Source organism: Chiloscyllium plagiosum, unplaced genomic scaffold, assembly GCF_037043375.1.
Source record: "Chiloscyllium plagiosum isolate Xiang-an unplaced genomic scaffold, Cpla_swu_hap1 HiC_scaffold_30, whole genome shotgun sequence".
Lineage (NCBI taxonomy): Eukaryota > Metazoa > Chordata > Chondrichthyes > Orectolobiformes > Hemiscylliidae > Chiloscyllium > Chiloscyllium plagiosum.
This window is the reverse complement of record NW_028270168.1, coordinates 24698137-24714508: the sequence shown is the minus strand read 5'-3', so window position 1 is coordinate 24714508 and position 16372 is coordinate 24698137. Positions and strand designations below refer to the sequence as shown.

General features: G+C 43.4%; 1 protein-coding gene across 2 annotated transcripts in view; it reads right to left on the bottom strand.

Moving 5' to 3' along the window:
* Nucleotides 1-9515, bottom strand: part of LOC122563631 (amine sulfotransferase-like) — a 42856-nt gene extending 33341 nt beyond the window's left edge. The window contains exon 1 of one of the 2 annotated variants that reach the window (XM_043717619.2): nucleotides 9469-9515. The gene's annotated coding sequence lies outside the window, so the exon portion shown is untranslated. Of the gene's footprint in view, nucleotides 1-2251; nucleotides 2394-9468 lie in introns of those variants that run through there. The other variant, XM_043717618.2, reaches the window with a different exon arrangement.
* Between the last annotated feature and the right edge of the window lie 6857 nt (nucleotides 9516-16372).

The window sequence follows — 16372 nt, the reverse complement described above, 5'->3', positions numbered from 1 at the left end:
GCACCTTAGTGGCATGGTATGAAGACAACAATCTCTCCCTCAATGTCAGCAAAACAAAGGAGCTAGCCATCGACTTCAGGAAGTGGAGTAGAGGTCATGTTCATGTGTGTAAATGGTGCTGAGGTGTAGGTGGTTAAAAGTTACATGTTTCTTGGAGTAAATGCCACCAATAATCTATCCTGGTCCATGACTTCAACGCTAATGTCAAAACAGCAGACCCGCCTTTACTTCCTCAAAAGGCTAAGGAAATTCAGCATGTCTGCAATGACTCATCAATTTTTCACAGAATTATGTATATATATATATATATATCAATATCAAAGTTATGGAGTTTCAAGTGGAAAAGTGTGTAGTGATTCACTTTGGAAGATGCAACAGGAATAAAGAGTATTGGGTGAATTTTGGGATTCTTGTTAGTGTAGATGAGCAAAAGAGATCTTGGTGTCTATGTATGTAGATCCCTGGAAGTTGCCACCCAGGTTGATAGGGTTGTTAGGAAGGCATACGGTGTGTTAGCTTTTGTTAGTAAAGGGATTGAGTTTCGGAGTCACGAGGTCATGCTGCAACTGTACAAACCTCTGGTGTGTCTGCACTTACAGTATTGCACGGAGTTCTGGTCACTGCATTACAGGAAGAATGTGTAAGTTTTGGAGAGGGTTCAGAGGAGATTTACTAGGATGTTGCCTGGTCTGGAGGGAAGGTCTTATGAGGAAAGGCTGAGGGACTTGAGGCAGGTTTCATTCGAAGAAGATTGAGAGGTGACTTAATTGATACAAGATAATCAGAGGGTTAGATAGGGTGCCTTTTTCCTCAGCTGATGATGGCTAGCACAAAAGGACATAACTTTAAATTGAGGGGTGATAGATATAGGGCAGATGTCAGAGGCAGTTTCTTTACTCAGACAGTAGTAGGGCATGGAATGCACTGCCAGCAACAGTAGTAGGCTCGCCAACTTTAAGGGCATTTAAGTGGTCGTTGGATAGACATATGGATGAAAGTGGAATAGTGTAGGATATATGGGCTTCAAATTGGTTCCAGAGGTTAGCGTAATATCGAGGGCTGAAGGGCTTGTTCTATGTTCAATAGAAAGCAACCTTTCTGGATATATATATGGCAATTCGGCTGCCCAAGACCACAAGAAATTATAAAGAATTGTAAATACAGCCACGTTCATCACAAAACATCGCCATCCTTCCATTGACTTCGTTCCACTTCCAGCTGCCCTGGGAAAACAGCCAACATAATTAAAGACCCTTCTGACCCCGGTTAGACTCTTTTCCACCCTCTTACGTTGGATAGATGATGCAAAAGTTTTAAAACACGTATCAAAGGATTTAATAACAGCTTCCGCCCTGCTGTTATCTGACTTATGAACGGACATCTTATATATGAGAGTTGACCTTACTCTGCACCTTCTCTCTAGTTTTAACATTAAATTCTGCATTCTATTCTATTACCTTGATATATTTATGTAAGGTATGACTTGTCTGATTAGCACATAATACAATTCCTTTCACTGTATCTTGGTACATGTGACAATAATAAATCAAAACAAAAATAGAAACATTGAAAGCCATCTTGAATGCCTGAATTCAACCACAATCCTAAGTAGTGCATTCCTTACCCTAACTACTCACTGTGTAAAAAAAAACTGTTTCTTTCCTCACATTTGTATCTTGATCCTTTTACAAGTGGGAAAAGTTTCTCTCTATTTACTCTGTCCAGGCTCATCATGATTCCATAAACTTCCATCAAATCTCCTCTGAGCTTTCTCAAATCCAAGCAAAAATGATCCAATTTTACCAATCTATTTTCACAATTGAAGTTTCTCATCCATGGAATCATTTTTAGGATTCTTTTTCTTCACTCACTCCAATGTATTCACATCCTTCCTAAAGGTGCAGTGTGCAGAAATGTACACAGTACTCCAGCTTAGGTTTAAGTAGTATCCCATAAGCATTCAAGATACCTTCCCTGCTTTTGTACTCTATGCCTCTACCAAATAAGCCTAGAATACTCTCCTCTTTATGAGCAGCTCTGTCTACCTGTGCTGCCACCTTTAAAAATGTAATCACACACAATCTGGTCCCTTTGCTTATGCACAACCTTTAGAGTAGAATCTTTGATTGTAAACCATCATTCTATATTCTTTGGATCAAAAAGCATCACATTTTTGCATTGAAATTCATAAATCATCCGTCCGCCCATTTCACCAAGTTCCTGTGGTCTCACCATATTTCTGAGATCTTACATTTTGATTTCTTCTCTGAACAGAGTTCTCACTCTCTCAATCGCAGCAGCAGGTTGCCTCTCTCAATGGCAGCTGAACTCTTCTGGCCTCCCATCCTTCCTTGCACTGTTTTTTAAATTCACGGCCTTGAACTTACCCCTTAGTCTCTATTCATTTCAGTGAATATTCAGTCAATAAAAATACTGTGGGTGTCATTGCCCATTTCATTCAATTTCCCAATTTGACCAAAGTACAAGCTACAGCGAACAATACAACACAGAACTTGTTTTTCAAAATAAACACCAGTGTAAAACAAGCAACCAGTTAAATACTTTCTTGCAAATCAGCCGTCCTTGTACTAGCCCTTCCAATCACTTGAAACCCAGATCTGTAAACACATTTTAAGCAGGTTAAATCTTGTAACTAACCTGAGACAGGAAATAGCATAAAGTTGCTTGAGTAGTCACTGTACCCTCATGCACAGCCAAACTGGATGACCAAAGCACACCCAACTCAATAGGACATTGAGCCATCAGGCACACAATATCACCAGGTAAAACAGCTTCTCTCATGGTAATGCCCCAACCTCTGGGCCAGAAATTCCAGTTACTTTCAAGTCATAACGTGTCATAACATGTCCCAACAAGTTGATGAAAATAACTATCACCAGACTAACTTCAGATGTCACAACATCCATTTTCCCCACAGTAAATCAGCCATGATTTGAAAATCCTCAGAGGATTACTTCTTAAAAGATATTAAAAGCTCCCTTAAACTCTGTCTTCAACTTTTCTGATTGTTCCAGCCAAAAGTCCAAATGATCACAAAGTAGTTTGTTTTTTCCAGTTAAAAAAATCACACAACACCAGGCTATAGTCTAACAGGTTTAATTGGAAGCAGTAGCTTTCGGAGCGCTGCTCCTTCAACCACCTGATGATGGAGCAGCACTTCAAAGCTAGTGCTTCGAATTAAACCTGTTAGACTATAACCTGGTGTTGTGTGATTTTTAACTTTGTACACCCCAGTCCAACACCGGCATCTCCAAATCACAGTTTCCCCAGTGACAGAATGATCACAAAGTAGGTTGTTTTCCCCAGTGACAGATCAAGTCAGTTGTTTACTATAAACTTTGTTCCAATTAAGTATTAGAAGGTAAACTTTGGACTCCAGACTTTTTGTATAATATTGGTGTCAATTCCTTCCAATTCAACATTCCTTAAACACCAAAAAAATTGCTGTTTGAAATTTGATCCATCCAGGAAAGATCATATTGAAAACAAATGTGGGCACGGCTACAAGCTTTACTCTCAGATTTCAATACAGATTAACTTAATGGACATTGACAATGGGAGTAGCTCTTAATGTGCACAAGTTTGATCATAATCAACAGAATTAACCTGACACAAATTTCACAATTTTATAACATCTGGATGATTCAATAGCTGAACAGCTCACTACATCAGAACCGTCCAAAATCACTTCAAACTACAACCCACAAAACAGCTGAAATTGCAATCCATGAGGGGTTTGCTCTCACTAGTTTTAGGAGAAAGTGAGGTCTGCAGATGCTGGAGATCAGAGATGGAAATGTGTTGATGGAAAAGCGCAGCAGGTCAGGCAGCATCTAGGGAACAGGAGAATCGACGTTTCGGGCATTAGCCCTTCTTCAGCCCTTCTCCTGAAGAAGGGCTAATGCCCGAAACGTCGATTCTCCTGTTCCCTAGATGCTGCCTGACCTGCTGTGCTTTTCCAGCAACACATTTCCATCTCACTAGTTTTACTCATGCAGGAAGAGAAAGGGAAACCTGCAGATTATCCCATTTTAAAAATTGGAGAAGCTGTTTCACGGATTAATTGTGAAATGGTGGAGAACTTTGAACTTAGAATGTAACCTTGCGTTACATGTAAGCACTAAATGGCAGCATTAGGAAAGAATATCAGCAATGTACGAATTCACGGAAATTTACAGGTTGTTCTGCTGTTGCGCACGTTTCATTAGCATGAATTTGCTACAATACGATTGACGAATTCGTTCCTAAAGCATGATGTTTTAAAGCTTGTACTGGTTATAACGTGATTCCAGCCCCATGAGTTTAAATGGTGCTGCTCTTACATGACTTTCTTATAACACAGGGTTGCCTGAGAACAGAACTACTGCTTTATAGCAGAACTGACTGGCTTTTCAATAAAATTAAGTGCAAAAATTTAATCTTTGGATTTAAAGACAGCTTGTTGCATGGTTTTAGGTTTTAATATGTTACACTGTAAGGAGATAATTTTGGGTTGTAACATATATTAGCCAGATAGAAAACAGTGCATGTGCACCAATCTGTTCAAATTGGTGCAGATCATTGAAGTTTTCATAGCCCAGCCTAATTTAACTGCAGTCGGACTTTTCATGCCATTCGTGCTGTCCAATGGACAATTCTCCACGTGGGGAAATCTGAAAGTTTTGAGTTTGCCATTAAGTAAAGGCAACCTGGAAAATTAAAAAGGTAGGTATACTTTTCTGTGATGTCCAATGGATTTTCACACTTAGGATTTTCAGAAAATTGACTTAAATCATTACATCAAATTTGCTACAATTCAGCTCCTCACAGATAAAAATCAATCAGAAGAGCAAAGTTTGTTTCCTTCCAACGGTTGGCATGTGGCTGGACAAATGTTTCTGCAGCAATAGATAAAGACCTCAGAAGTTGTAAAATCGTCTTTAGAATTATTCTCAGGACTTGTTCTTTGGGTTTAACCCTATCAGCATTGGCAGTGGAAGAATTTCCTTCATGTCACACACCATTGCATTATTATACTTGAATCACAAACCCACTATCAGTTCTGTGGTTCCCAAATCATTTTTCAATTATAACAAAATGCTTCATTGCATCTTGTTATCCTTGCACATTCTCAAAACCTCCTTGCATACTCTCAAACAATTCTGCCTCTTGGTTATGCCAGCAAATTTTTTCTACTGTCATGTATTCTGTTTTAAGCTGCCTCATAGAATAGGACAGACGCCAATCCACACATACTGCCTGAAAAACGGATGCACAACAGATTGGGTAGTAGAAGAAGAGAAGGCTTTGCTGCCTCTGACCCTGGTGTCTGTGGGAACATCTGCCACCATTCTGATTGACAGAGAGCAAGCTGGCAGCAGGGAGATGGTCTGAATGGAGGCGATAATCAGCAATTTGTTCATGAATTGATTCTTTCTTTTCACTTAACAATTTCATGCAGTCAGCCTGGTGGGCCATTGGACTGCCACTCTTTGCTCCTGCTTAATGATAGCATGATATGTTAACCTCGGCTTGTCCAGTCTTTCTTGTACGTGGGTGTCACATTTCATTTACACTGTCAGTTGGGTTTGCGTGCAGTGAGCAAATCTCACAAAGATAAGGTTAGCAACAACATGTGTCTTGGGAGTGGTGGAGGAAGACAATTTCAAAGTATGAATTGATCATTTAAATCAATAATTAACACAAATTACCATTCAAACATGCAAGGCATTCAAGCAAACTCACAAAGCCCCTTATTTTGTTTCGGATGCAAAGTGAGAATGAATAAACTTTAGGTCTTGACCATCAGAAAATGGTGCAGAGATAGAGGTTGCTGAGCTAAGGAGTAGAATAACCAGATACAGCCTGGTGGGGCAACCTCCAAACTTGCAGGCAGGGAATGCAAGGGAAGGATAGACGTGTACAGAACAATCCAAATCATTTCACCTGCCACTCCATCAGTAATTCACTCATCCATCAACATTTCTTTCCCAGGCATCTGCTCTCCGCACACACTTCCAGTTGCTCTCATTCACCAACCCACTCCAGTCAGTTTCTCACTCAGGGTCATCTACATCTCCCAGCCCCTCATTCACTGTGTCACCCACACCCTCCAGGCCCTCACTCACTCACCGAGTCACCCACATCTCCCAGTCCCTCATTCACTCACCGAGTCACTCACACCTCCCAGTCCCTCACTCACTAACCGAGTCATCACCACCTCCCAGCCCCTCACTCACTCACGGAGTGACCCACACCTCCCAGTCCCTTTCTCACTCAGCGATTCACCCACAACTTCCAGTCCCTTATTCACTCACCGAGTCACTTCCATCTCCCTGTCTCTCACTCACTTATGGAGTCACCTACACGTCCCAGTCCCTCACTCACTCACTGAGTTAACCACTCACCAAGTCACCCACACCTCCTAGTCCCTCACTCACTCACCAATTCACCCACACATCCCAGTCAGTTGTTTGCGTGCGCACAGCTCCCCTAATTGCTCGCCTGTTCTCTCATCCAGCCGTGCACCTGTCTTCATCGCTAGCTTAGCATATCACGCCTCCCTGTCAATTGCTCCTCCACTTAAGCTTGTCTGCTCACCCACCCTGTTATCCATTGCTCATGCATACACCAACAAAGTCACCCAGTACCTTCGATTTTCTGGCACACTCATCTGCACAGTCAGCTACCCTTCCCAGACCCTCACTCACCCACTCAACCAGTCACTTTGCCCTCCCACTCAGCCACCTTGCCATTCACTCACACATGCATCCTCCCTCCATTCACTAACTCACTGACTTTACCGTCTCACTCACTTGTTCACACGTTTCATTGGTTTACCAAAGCCACTCTCTCCACCATTTATGCCATCCTTCCCCCAGTTACCAATCCCTCCCATTCCTCTCACATCTACATCTGCCCCTCAGTCCCTCACACCAAAACCCACTGTTCCACTCTCTCACCTGCATGGATGTTTTGGAGGTCACTTAGATAATGATACACACCTCCAGATGCTCAGTCATGCACCAATCCTAGTCGGTGTGTCATCTGCTCAAACAGTCATTCATCTCTACCAATTTCTGTCCTGGTCACTCCTCCCCATTCCTCCCTGTCCCTTCTTCGCCATACCCTACACACCCTTCCTGGTCATTTGATCACTCATTTTCTACCTACCCCTCCTAATCACTAGTTTGCTCTCACAGTCACTCATTCATTCCCTACCCACCCTTCCCAGTCACTCACTTGCTTACCCCTTATGTATATATATTTCCCTATCACTTGCTTGCACTCTCCCTCACCTACTTTTCCTGGTCACTCACTTGCTCACTAGATACCCATCTCTCCCTGTCCTTCGCACATTCAACCCTACTCAACAGTCCTATTCACCCATTCACCCTCTGAGTCCCATGCTTAATCATGCGCTCCTCCCAATCACTAATTCAATGCCTCTTCATGCTTCACTCACTCATCTGCCCATGTTCCATTCACAGTCACTCATGACTCAACCCTCCCAACACTCTTCTGCTTATATTCATACATATACTCGCTTACCCACCTAATTAGTCCACCAGTCATTCACTCACTCTCCATCCACACTTCGCGCAGCCAACCAAGCAGCTGGTAACTCAGTTATTCTGCCAATCATACACTCACCTGGAATAGTTAATTATGGTTAATAGTGTGTGAATATGTGAAAGTGGGGAGCTTGTAGTCAATGGATAAGTTTTATGAAAGTTAGTTAACTGAAATAAAACTCTCACTGAAAGTGTGAACTTGGATTCTGTTCAAAACTGTTATCTTCAACTAAATAATGGTGGTAGCAGAGGATAGTGAGTGAAAATGTAACATTTCAGGGTATGATTGCCCACCTCTGTTTTCTAAAGATGCTCTTTATGACCAGTGGAGGAACCAAGTAATTACATTACTTTATAAAGTGGAAACAAGGTATGTCCCAGCTATTTATGTCTTCATGGCAGAACCTTTCAGTTGAGCAGTATTAGAAAGTGATGGATATCTACTGCATGTGGAATAGACTGGCTAAAATGCTACTTGGACTCTGAGGAAAAAGCATCAGGAGAAAGTTAAGCATTTGAAGAGTTCTGTCAGTTTCAGACATGAGGATAATGGCATAATAAAATCTTTTCAAGAGCAAACATTCTCTTTAATATACCCAGAGTCAATAATTCTAAGGTTGGTTTTTCAGACCATTGATCACTAAGTGTGTTTTCTCTTCCATCCTCTATGTTGAAACTTTATTGCTGGAACAGCACAGCAGGTCAGGCAGCATCCAGGGAACAGGAGATTCGACGTTTCGGGCACAGGCCCTTCTTCAGGCCTGTGCCCGAAACGTCGAATCTCCTGTTCCCTGGAAGCTGCCTGACCTGCTGTGCTGTTCCAGCAATAAAGTTTCAACTTTGATCTCCAGCATCTGCAGACCTCACTTTCTCCTCTTCCATCCTCTATACATTGGCGTGGTTATCCATAATACCAAAGTGTTCCTGACACAGATATGTTATGTATTGTCAGCTTAACAGGCCACAGGAAGTATCTGTGCCTGAACCACTCAGCAGGCAGGGGATATGGGGGAAGGGCAGGTGGAGCCTGCAGCTGATGGAGTGCAGTTTTCCCTCACTGGCAGTGTCTGCAGAGAAGGCTTTCTTAGTCACTGTTCCTTTGTGATAGTCGCTTCGTCACCACTATCTTACCACCCAACCCTCTCTAGCTGCCATTCTGCCTAATTCAACCATTTAAAAGTGAGTACAGGTAGACAACCTTGTATCTGAAATCCCGAAATCTGAAAAGCTCCAAAATCCAAAGATTTTTTTTGTGAAGTTTTTATTTCATTAACAAGGTTGTTTGGGATGCAGTTAATCCAACTCCACACCCACTCGATGCAAGTCACTCAGATGCGACTTGGGTGGGTGTGGCCCAATACTGGCAGACCTCAATTCTGTCTCAGGACTCGTTACTCACAGTGAGTCTACTGTTCAGTAAGATTTTCGATAAATTCCGAATTCTGAAAATCAGCTGATCCCGAGCGTTTCAGATAAAGGATTGTGTACCTGTACTGAAAAATAAGTTTCCAAATTGAATTTATGCAATATATTCTTTATATAGTCTATAGTTTGCATGATATACTCCTCTGTGTAATAAACATCTGTCTTTTTAAAAGTTCACACCTCATAAGTATTTAAAAGACTGTATTTCTTACAAATGTCAACCTATGAAATCTTATACAATATGCAGTCTTCATCACTGTCAAACCAATGGGCATTAAGTTCACACTTTTTTGCAGACTTTGTTTTTTGTCAGGAAATGTCTTTGCCAAGGCCAGCACTTATTTGCTCTTTAGTAAAACCATAACCAGAATAAACATATCCAATCCAGTGGTGGATAATCATGTCAACACTCGAAATGCATCGTCAGCCATTTGTCTATTACAAATGTAATTCTGATTAGTCTTCTGACCTTTTTTTAACTTGTTTTCAATCTTGACCTTGAGGCATCCATTTGTTTGTCCTGTGTAAAAGTGACATATAAAACAAAACAATGATACTTTGCTTAATAATAAGTTTATTCAGAGAATGCAATATTTGACACCTCTGTTTCCTGCCTTCCAAACCAGCTTCACTTTATATAAATATACAAATAAGGAACAAGAGTAGACCACTGGGCCCCTCAAGCTTTCTCCATCATTTAATAAGACTATGGCTGACCTGACTTTAACCTCAACTTTACATTCCTACATATTTTTACTAATCTTTAATCTCATGTGAAATAACGTCACGGAAATAACTTTATGGTATACCATCACCAAGTCACCCTTTATTAACACGTGCATGGTGCATGGACTCTGACTAGTCAGCTCAGAGACAGTCTCTCCAGTGAGAAGGATTTCTGTTACTTTTTTTTTTAACCCCCACACTATCACCTAAGTGGTATTTTTTCCCCAGAACCCATGGTGTGTGTGTGCAGGTGTGAGACACAGTGAAAGACACAAAGTGCACCAATCTTTATTCAAATTCCACCACCAGGAAGATAGGAAAACACCCGGGTGGCCAGTGACAAACACTGCCCTTCACATCAAAGGGCAGTGCTGTGTGATCAAAACAGTGAAGGGGAGGGTAGGGACTGGATTCCTGTTACTTTTCTTTTTAAGGACACCCGGGCCCTATCCCTGGGTTAATTTTTTTTTTCCCCCCTTTAACCCCCACACTACCACCTAAGTGCGGTAGTGCTTATTTTTTTCCCCAGCACCCATGGTGTGTGTGTGCAGGTGTGAGACACAGTGAAAGACACAAAGTGCATGAATCTTTATTCAATTTCCACCACCAGGAAGACAGGAAAACACCCGGGTGGCCAGTGACAAACACTGCCCTTCACATCAAAGGGCAGTGCTGTGTGATCAAAACAGTGAAGGGGAGGGTAGGGACTGGATTCCTGTTACTGTTTGTCAGTCTGGACTCTCTGATTGGCACAGATTAACAACCCCAATCAGGGAGCCCACACTCAATGAGGATTACGTGGCTAACCCCAGTCCAATCACTACACCATAGTAATCAAGAATCTATCTAACTCGGCTTTAAAAATATTTTTAAAATTAAATTAAAAAGCAGGACCAAAATGTAATAAACTCCAGGTCACTACCTGAACAATGAGCTAATTAGCACAAGGTCAGTATGATTAAACAGGCAAATGCATGGCTCACACTGGTGTGGGAGAAACAGGTTCCAATTTGTGAGACATCAAACAACCAAATTTACAGCCTCACTTTATAAGTGCCCAAAGAACTTAATTAAATAAGACCTATGTATCTTAAGAGTAAAATTAATACACCTTTGTTGTAGTAAAATTAATAAAACTCAAATTAGGAAGCAAGCCAATCAAATTTATTAAGTCAAAAGCTTTTGGGAGGGGCAGCATGATTCTGATCCTAACCATGGGACTTGACCACGCCATCTCTCTCAGAACAACAGGTACAGCAGTTTTTTATAGTCTGGATGACGTGTACAACAAAAGCCGGGATGAAGGCGGAGGGAACTGTAATGGCGAACAAAAGGGACCACATACGCAAGATAGCAAGATCTGGATCAATCCAGAGGGACCCAAGGGTAGACCTTGAGACCACAGACAAAATAAGTACCATTGTAAGTCCTCGGATAATCAGTCTGAATTGTGGTCCAAATGGTTTTGAACATTTTACCTGTGGTCATACTTTCAGAAAAAAACAATCGGCAGCCGGACGAGGTAAGGAGCAGGGAATGGGAACATTCGCTGGTTCCGGCATTTCACCCTTGTAATTGTAATTGAAGTACAATTACATTTAAAACAAATAGTCCCCGTGGGCGTTCATTCATCTGTGGTGTTTGTGAGGGACAGAGCCAGGGGCGTTTGAGAAAGGATGTAGTGAGGCTGGAACCAACCATTATACTTTTGCATGTTATAACCTACAGTCTCCCAGGTGACCTTATCATTGGCAACAGAAATAGTCTGGTCAGGGCCTCGCATGAGTGACTCGTGAGATTCTCTGTCAGACTTACCCCCCCCATCAAATGGATAATTGTGAGGACCGCTCCTCGTCCAACCACCATTCTGCCGCCTCTGATTTACGAAGTGGAATGGGTCTGCCCCCACTCGAGTATGAGGGGATTTGAGTACAAACCCAGCATTTAGAGATGGTATTTTGCTGCACGTGCATATAGAACATGTATAGGTAAGTATTAACATGTAACCCGTGCCTACTCCGGTAAGCAACTCATCCAGCAAAATGGATCCCCTGGTTGGAGTCCAATCCGGGATGGCAACCCCCGCCCGTCCATCACCCCGCCCCCCCCCCCCCCCCGACCACCACCAGAATCACCTGCTCAGTTAAAATCCTTGCCACAATGATGGTTGAGCAACTCTGGGTAGGGTAGGCCTCAACCCACCAGGTGAATTGGTCAATAATCACAGGACAATACATCTTCTCATGGGATTGGGGAAAAGGTCCCATAAAATCTATTTGTACACGCTCCCAAGCTCCCTTTGGGCGTGGCTGGTGCCCCATTCTAATTTTAATGGGCCTGCTTGGGTTGTGCTGGGCACACATCACACAGCAATGACAGATTCTGCCCATGTCCTTCCACCACCATTCCTTCCCGATGCTGGATATCATAGCATCACACCCCATGTGCAAAACGCCGTGATGTAATTGCATAAGAGTATGTTGGATATACACGGGGGCCAGGACCTCAATCTCCAGACACCTTTCTCATCTGGCGTGGACCCCTGCACCTTCCACCTGGCACATTCACCCTCAGGGGTACCAGTGTGCCAGGGGTAATGCTTATGGTGGGGCCATGCTCAGCAAAGATGGGAGACCAAGGATGGATGTCTTCTGTCTCTAGGGCTGATTGAGCAGCTTTGTCAACAGCCTGGTTCCCCTTAAAAGTGTGCCACTTTTATTCTATTTATCTGGTTCCTTCTAGTGGGCCTTGACCTTCAACACTGCAGTCTTTGATGGGAGCTTGCTTGCCTCCTAGAACGTAGAACATAGAACACAGAGAAGTACAGTACGATGTTGTGCCAAGGTTTAATTCTAATCTAAAATAAAATAACCTAACCTGCGCACCCCTCAATTCACTGCTGTCCATGTGCGTGTCCAGCAGTCGCTTAAATGTCCCTAATGATGCTGCTTCCACCACCGCCACTGGCAACACAGTCCATGCATTCACAACTCTGCGTAAATAACCTACATCTGATGTCTCCTCTATTATTTCCTCCCAACGTCTAAAACTATGACCCCTCGTGCCAGTCAATCCTGCCCTGGTGAGAAGTCTCTGACTATCAACTCTAACTATGCCTCTTATTACCTTATACACCTTGATCAGGTCACCTTTCTTCCTCCTCCTCTCCAGAGAGAAAAGTTCGAGCTTATCAACCTCTCGTCGTAAGACAAGCCCTCCAGTCCAGGCAGCAGCCTGGTAAACTTTCTTTGCACCCTCTCCAAAGCCTCCATATCTTTCCAATAACAGGATGACCAGAACTGGACACAATATTCCCAGTGTGGTCTCACCAGGATTTTGTAGAGTTGCAGCAAAACCTCACGGCTCTTAAACTCGACCTCCCATTAACGAAATCCAAAACACCATATGCTTTCTTAACAATCCTATCCACTTGGGTGGCAACTTTGAGGGATCTATGCACTTGAACATCAAGATCCCACTGTTCCTCCACACTGCCAAGAATCCTGTCTTTAATCCTATCTTGAGCATTCACGTTCAACTTTCCAAAATGCATCACTTTGCATTTATCCAAGTTGAACTCCATCTGCCATTTCTCAGCCCAGCTCTGCATCCTGTCAATGTCACGCTGCAGGCTGCAAGAGCCCTCGATACTATCAACGACACCTCCAACCTTTGTGTCATCGACAAATTTACTAAGCCACCCCTCAACCTCCTCATCCAAGTTATTTATGAAAGCTAAAAAGAGCAGAGGCCTAAGAATAGAGGCTTCAGGTACCACTCACCACTGACCTCCAGGCAGAATACTTTCCATCTACAACCACTCTCTGCCTTCTGTCAGCCAACCAATTCTGAATCCAGAGTCAAAACTCCCTGTATCCCATACCTCCTGACTTTATGAATGAGCCTACCATGTGGAACTATATCAAATGCCTTGCTGAAGTCCATATACACCACATCCACTGCCCAACCTTCATCAACCTGTCTCATCTCCTCAACGAACTCAATAAGATTTGTGAAGTATGACCTGCCCCTCACAAAGCCATGATGACTGCTTTTAATCACGATGTGCTTTTCCAAACAGTCATAAATCCTATCCCTCAGAATTCTTTCCAAAACCTTGCTGACCACAGACATAAGACTGACTGGTCTGTAATTGCCAGGGATTTCCCTATTACCCTTCTTGAAAAAAGGAAGAACATTCGCCTCCCTCCAGTCCTCCGGTACAACTCCCGTGGAGAGTGAGGAAGCAAATATGTTCGCCAGTGGCTTAACCACCTCTTTTCTCACTTCCCGGAGCAACCTAGGATAAATCTGGTCTGGCCCTGGGGACTTATCAATCTTAATGTTTTCCAAAATTTCCAGCACATCAACTTCCTCAATCTCGATCTGTTCAAGCCTGTTTCCTGGCTCCTCAAAGTTTTCATTCACAACAAGGTCCCTTTCCTCAGTGAAAACCAAAGTAAAAAGCTCATTCAGGGCTTCCCCTATCTGCTCAGGCACCATGCACAAGTGACCTACGCTATCCCTGACTGGCCCTACCTTCTCCCCGATCATTCTCTTATTCCTCACGTATGAGTAAAATGCCTTTGGATTCTCCCTAATCCTTCCCGCCAAGCCTTTTTCGTGCCCCTGCTGGCTCTCTGCAGTCCATTTTTGAGCTTCTTTCCAGTAAGCCTGTAATCCTTTAAAGCTGTGCTAGATCCTTGCTTCCTCCACCTTATGTAAGCTGCTTTCTTCCTTTTGATAAGAAGCTCCTCTCTTCTCATCATCCAAAGTTCCTGAATCTTACCCCTTCTTACCTGTCTCAGAGAACAAATTTATGCATCACTCGCAACAACTGTTCCTTAAACAGTATCCACATGCCTTTCTGTCGAACAATTGCTCTCAATCTGTACTTCCCAACTCCTGTCTGATAGCGTCATAATTTCCTTTTCCCCAATTAAATATCTTGCCATGGTAACTGCTCCTTTCCCTCTCGATGGCTATGGTAAACGTGAGGTCACCATAAGACCATAAGACATAGGAGTGGAAGTAAGGCCACTCGGCCCATCGAGTCCACTCCGCCATTCAATCATGGCTGATGCGCATTTCAGCTCCACTTACCAGCGTTCTCCCCGTAGCCCTTAATTCCTCTAGACAACAAGAATCTATCAATCTCGGCCTTGAAGACATTTAGCGTCCCTGCTTCCACTGCACTCCGTGGCAATGAATTCCACAGGCCCACCACTCTCTGGCTGAAGAAATGTCTCCGCATTTCTGTTCTGAAATGACCCCCTCTAATTCTGGTCACTGTCACCAAAGTGCTCTCCCACCGCAAGATCTGACTCCTGGCCTGGCTCATTGCCGAGCACCAAATCCAAAATGGCCTCTCCCCTCGTCCGCTTGTCTACATACTGAATAAAGAAACCATCTTGAACATACCTGACAAAAACAGCTCCATCCAAAACATCTGGAATAAGGAAGTTCCTGTCAATATTGGGAAAGTTGAAGTCACCCATAATAACAACCCTGCTACATCTGCATTTTTCCAAAATCTGCCGTCTATGAGTTCTTCCGTCTCCCTACTGCTATTAGGGGGTCTATAGAACACCCCCAATGAGGTGGCTACTCCCTTGCTGTTCCTAACTTCCACCCATACTGACTCAGTAGACAAATCTTCCTCGACAACCTTCATTTCTGTAGCTGTGACACACTCTCTGATTAACAATGCTACACCCCCTCTACTCTTTTACCCCCTGCCTGTTCTTTTCAAATGTTCTAAACCCTGGAACATCTAGCTAGCATTCCTGCCCCTGTGAAATCCAAGTCTCCGTTATGGCCACAACATCACAGTCCCAGGTACTGATCCATGCTCTAAGTTCATCACGTTTATTTCTGACACTTCTTGTGTTAAAGTAGACACACTTTAACCGATCCCTTTGTTTCATCACATGAAAAACTTCCCTGATAGATTTACTACATCCTGTCATTGCTCATCCTCAACTACCCCCCTCTCAGATATGTAGCTCTGGTTCCCACACCCCTGCCAAACTAGTTTAAGGTCTCACTTACTTAAAAAACAATCACTTACCCTTTGCAGCAGCCCTCGTTTCTCTCTGTCCTCTCTCCTCACCACTCTGTAAAAAGTGGAGGCCCGACTCCCGAGGTAAGTCCCTATTAAGTGGGAAAACCTACCCTTCCCGGCAGCCCTCGCTTCTCTCCGCTGCACTGTCTTTATTATCTGTCCGTGCTTGACAGGGGTGACTCCCATAGTGACAAATCCCCGTCTTCCCCAAATGGTCATGCAATCATGGACAATCCTGAAAGCATATCTACTATCAGTGTAAATGTTAACCCTCCTCCCTGACACCTCCGTGAAGGCCTGGGAGAGGGCCACTAACTCGGCCACCTGGGCTGACAGGCTTCCCTTTATTCTCCCCGCTCGACAACTCATAGTTCCATGTTCACTACTGTCCATCCCGTTCGTGGCAAACTGTCTACATATTTTTGCGAGCCATCCACAAACAGGGTCTCATCTGGTGCTTCCAAGAGCACATCCTTTATCCCACTTTCCTCTACTTCATTGTCCACATTCCCACACACGTGGTTCACCATTGCCTAACATCCCTTTCACTGGGTTTCCCCGGGTATCTCGTACAATGGTAATG